Raw genomic sequence first — 5,299 nt, 5'->3', positions numbered from 1 at the left:
TTTTAGCAGGAAATGATACCTTGGAAATCAATGAAGACACCCCTCTACAGTTAGAGACTGAAAACAATATTGTTGTTCCAGTAAACAACTTTAATGCAAATCAAACAGTTCTGAACAGAATTCAAAGACAGTAGACCCACTGAGTGATGATGGTAACCACGGCATACAATTATTTTTAGGCCTGGCGAATTTTATTAGTGAACAGTAACAAGGATGCTTGAGTACTAGAACACTGTGCATTGTACTCTAACAGATAAATGGTAAATGGCTGCATATAGTACTTTTATGCAAAGTGCTAAGCTAAACAGTTTATCTCACAACAGACTGAATAATGTAACCAACATTTAGATATTTTTGCACCACTGGGCTTCTATACCCTAAAAAAACAAAAAACAAAAATAACCTCCCCACCACTCCACTAGTCACATATATTCAAAGTTTTAGTTAGTTGATCAAAAAATAATGTGACAGAAAAAAGGTATTCTATACAGCCTGTGAATGCATTGGTTATTGGAAAAAAAAAAAGTTTGGGCTCACTACTGAAAATATGTTTGTTTTTTTTCAAACTGTAATAGTTACCTGTAATAGCATCAAATGCAACATTTTTCTGCAAATGGCTAAGCTTGAATGTTCACAGTCCATATATTATTCTCTACCAAAACCCTGTGTGTTACCTAATGCAAAGTCCATACTCTCCCTGAAATCCTCGTATGTGTCAAGCAGCGGCAACATAAGGCAGTTGATGCAGGTGTTTGCCATTGGCAAACAGCGTCTGGAGCTGACAGGCTGATCATGCAAGAAATCAACTGATGGTTGAGGGGAGAAGCCAACCGGAGGGATGACACTTGCACCCGTTGCAAAAGCTAGGATTTTACCTAGCTTTGAGGATCCCTCTTGCTCTAACACACAGAAAAACAAGCAAGCAAACACCAAAGACAACAATGAGAATTTACAGCAATTATACCAGAAAGTAAAAAGTACCATATAGAAAGCTCCAAAAGGAATGTAAGACAAAGAAAAGAGAGAAATGAAAGTGATAGATGAAAAGAATTTAAGGAGAGGAGTGAAAGAAAAAAGAAAAAGTTACTAGAACTACAAAAATAGCATATACAGTAAAATTATTTAAAAGGTATATAATGGAAAGACAATCAATTCTAGAGGAGACAGATTGCAAAAAGAAAGGAAGCAAAGAGTAAAGATAGAGGAAGGGAAAATGAGTAAAAAACTTAAAAAACAAAAACAAAAAAAGGATAAATGGAAAAAAAAGGAAAGACTGAAAGAGAGACCCAATATGGGAACAAAAGTTGACAACTTGGCCAAATGGTGGCATTAGCAAAGGTTAGGGAAAAACCAAAATCCTTTTGATTCAACCTCTGAGAATAATGAATGTTCATTACAATTAGTAGTCCATGTATTTTCTCCTAGCCCAGTATATGTACAATTTGTAAACATGACAAAAGCATGAGACAGTGCCATATCTAACATATCTAGCAAATAATTACCTTCAACATCCTGCAGGTAGTCCCTCCAAAATGGAACAACACGTTCCTCGAAAATCCAAGATGCCAGCACAAGTTAGGATGAAATCTAGGATGGCAAAAAATGTGAAATATGTTTTGTCTTTGACAATCTGAAATAAATCTGTTCAGACTCGCCAAACAATTTCAAATCCAATTTAATCCCAAATGTACAAGCTAGCAATCATTTTTAGAAGAACCAGAAGAAAGACTACACAGAATTTATCGTTGTGGTTAAAATTTTGTTTTTGTATGTGTAATATGTCTCAATTTTGAAAATGTAGTTGTTGTAATGTGTGCAAATAGTTTATTTTACAGGGTACTTTAGAGATGGTAATGAGTTGCTTAATTCATCAATTGTTTGGATCATCATCAGAAGAAAGGTCTGAGATGGAACCCATGATCGAAAGGTAGGCAGCATAGTTGTCATCACTAGCTGATGGTGTCTGGTTCACCGTGCCAACACTATCTAAGTCAATGACACTGGATGTTTGCTGTGTTGAAGAAGGCTGGTTAGCTCTGGTCATGACATCGCTGGATGTTTGCTGTGTTGCAGAAGGCTGGTTAGCTCTGGTCAAGACATCGCTGGATGCTTGCTGTGTTGCAGAGAGCTGGTTAGCTCTGGCCCTTCTTGTGAAAGGATAACTAGAGATCTGCTGTATTGATGCAGTTTGGTTTCCCCTGGCCCTTGTGGTCATACAGTCACTGGTCTGACTGGTACTGTGGTCACTAGATGCTGATGTAGCGTCAACCTCCACACAACTGTCCTCCGAATCTGTGCTGTCAGACTTAACAACAAAAAATATGTTTTTAGAAAATGTTGGGTTAAACCCATTGCCAAACCATGAAAACTGTATGGTCCAATTGAGATAGGAACACACTGCTTGACATTTTTTTAAATAGCTTACCGGAAATGGAAGATTTGTCGATGGCCTAATGTACACTGCCTTTGATTTGAACACCTTGTGAATCATAAAGCCATTCAGTTCCTGGCCCTCACACAACTTTGGTGAAATCAGTTTGTTTCCACATGCCATCAAAAGATCAATACTGAATAACAAACAAGAAAAAATAGAATTCAATTTCAAAACCACCCTGTATCAACAAAACCCATAAAGTATAACGTGCAATGTCGTAATATTAAAAAATACCTGACATCCTCAGGAATTCTGTCCTTGAATGCTTCTCTTATCTCTGCAATGACAGTCCCACATTTTCCTCATCTCAAAGGCACTTAAAATATAGCAACTTTCATGAAGCCTTCTTTTGGTTTTGTGTTTGCAGACTTCATCCCATGTAGAATCAGGTAGCAGTATGATGTCCTTATTAAAGGTAGGGTGATTTAAGGAGGTCGGCCTAAAAAAGAAAACATTATCATTATATTTAGTCATTTAGCAAACTTTTTTGTCCAGAGCAACTTACAATCAATGCAAGACAATCAAACATTTAGAGGACAGTAATTAAAAAGAGCCTTGTCTCAATACATAATGCATTACATAACATTTTCAGCTGGCAATGGCAATAACATCCACACTATTAACTTTAGCTAGTTGTTATCTTAATAAATATGTGCACACGTCTTTATTGTCTCTTATTAACTCTTTGCATTGAACATAAATTATAGCTGAGTCACATTTATGTTACATATAGTAGTTATGAAGGCTTTCAGGTTTATCTTTTCTAAAACAGGAAAATCTAAGTACAGGCTTAGTTTCACACATCTGGTGACTAACATAATTACTTTGGTAAGAACTAGATTTTAATAACAGCGTGCTACGTGTGAAACAAGTTGTTTAGTTTCCTAACTGTCATCAGTGGAGACTCATTCGCTGCTTCAGGGTTAAACTGTCGCTAACTTTGGAGTTACCACCGTTACTGTACAAGGTTGCTGCTAAACAAAACTCATGAACTCAACTTGATTCTCGTTTACTTAGAATAGATACTATAGCTCATTTTGAACATTCGCTGTTACATTCAGTCTTAGTGCTAACATGACTGCTCTGAGTGCAACCACACGGAATCGCAAGTGGACAGGTGTCGCGACACCCGAGCGCAGCTGAAATGAGCTGTTCGCCTATTCTGTTAACGCTACTTACGTTATGAAATGGCTCCACACAGCAGACTGACCTGTACTCAAGCCTTGAGTAATATTAACTGTTGTCATTTTAAGATGTAACGTTACGTAAAGTTGTTGGAAAATACCTGACATTAACACTAAGTCAGTTCTGAATGTTGGTTTAGGTTACTTTTCAAATAGCTAATTGCCCAGCCCTAGGTTTACAGGTTAAATTAGTTAGGTAGTATGCGGGCTTAATGTTATTCAGCAGCGTTAATTTTAACGAAACACTACAACGTCTCACTTTTAACATTTTCACTGTCCCTTAACGAATACTGACAAAAGTAACTGCTAGTGTTAATGCTAATGTGTTAGCGTAGAAGCAGTATTATTATTAAGCGGTAGCTTAAATAAAAAAAAACATCCGCGGCTAAATAAATGATTAAAGCTTATTCAATAAACTCACCTCTTCCTTGACTTTGAAGCCCATCCACCGAAATACTGTTGAGTTCGATATCGAGGTTGCATCACTTGGTTCAGGCTAGATCCAGACGAAGTGCTACTGGCACTTCCTGATACACCTGATGAGCTAGCCCTGAAGATCCGCCGCATTTCCTCCTCCACAGTCGCGTTAGAAGAGGCACCTGTGGGTGTCTGTTGCCTTTGATCCAACATTTCTGACATTGTTGTGATAACAGTTGGAGAGTTCAAAATGTTGTTTAAAAGGCCAATGGCTTCACTGAGTTTCTCCCGGTCCGCCATCTTCTTCTATCAGTCATTGATTGGGAAGGTGGGCCATGTCCATGAAATCCTGCTTCCTCCAGCTTCGTCAAAGATAGCCAGTCAGGCACTGAGAATTCAGGACTGTTTCCGTTTCAATCAAACTCTCTCACACAAACAACTATTCTCATTCACATACCCTACCATTCTGTCTTACATTCACTGACATTTGGATCCTTATACATGATTATTTGCATTCACATGATGGTGTATGTGTGAGAGTATGATAGTGTTTTTAAGAGAGTATGATGGTGTATGTGTGAGAGTATGATAGTGTTTTTAAGAGAGTATGATGGTGTATGTGTGAGAGTATGATAGTGTTTTTAAAAGAGTATGATGGTGTATGTGTGAGAGTATGATAGTGTTTTTAAAAGAGTATGATGGTGTATGTGTGAGAGTATGATAGTGTATGTGTGAGAGTATGATGGTGTATGTGTGAGAGTATGATAGTGTATGTGTGAGAGTATGATAGTGTTTTTAAGAGAGTATGATGGTGTATGTGTGAGAGTATGATGGTGTATGTGTGAGAGTATGATGGTGTTTTTAAGAGAGTATGACGGTGTATGTGTGAGAGTATGATAGTGTTTTTAAGAGAGTATGATGGTGTATGTGTGAGAGTATGATTGTGTATGTGTGAGAGTATGATGGTGTATGTGTGAGAGTATGATAGTGTATGTGTGAGAGTATGATAGTGTTTTTAAGAGAGTATGATGGTGTATGTGTGAGAGTATGATAGTGTTTTTAAGAGAGTATGATGGTGTATGTGTGAGAGTATGATGGTGTATGTGTGAGAGTATGATGGTGTTTTTAAGAGAGTATGACGGTGTATGTGTGAGAGTATGATAGTGTTTTTAAGAGAGTATGATGGTGTATGTGTGAGAGTATGATTGTGTATGTGTGAGAGTATGATGGTGTATGTGTGAGAGTATGATAGTGTATGTGTGAG

At 37.5% G+C, this 5,299-nt stretch overlaps 1 long non-coding RNA gene across 1 annotated transcript; it reads right to left on the bottom strand.

Annotated features, from left to right (window-relative positions):
- Positions 1–1,515: 1,515 nt before the first annotated feature.
- LOC129179147 (uncharacterized) lies at positions 1,516–4,240 on the bottom strand. The gene is made up of 4 exons (XR_008569906.1): positions 4,040–4,240; positions 2,669–2,873; positions 2,426–2,567; positions 1,516–2,305 (listed from the first exon to the last, which is right to left on the bottom strand). It is a non-coding gene; the product is annotated as an uncharacterized LOC129179147 (long non-coding RNA).
- Positions 4,241–5,299: the final 1,059 nt, after the last annotated feature.

This window comes from Dunckerocampus dactyliophorus, chromosome 3, assembly GCF_027744805.1.
Source record: "Dunckerocampus dactyliophorus isolate RoL2022-P2 chromosome 3, RoL_Ddac_1.1, whole genome shotgun sequence".
NCBI classification, from domain to species: Eukaryota; Metazoa; Chordata; class Actinopteri; order Syngnathiformes; family Syngnathidae; genus Dunckerocampus; species Dunckerocampus dactyliophorus.
This window is presented reverse-complemented; position numbering and strand designations above follow the sequence as displayed.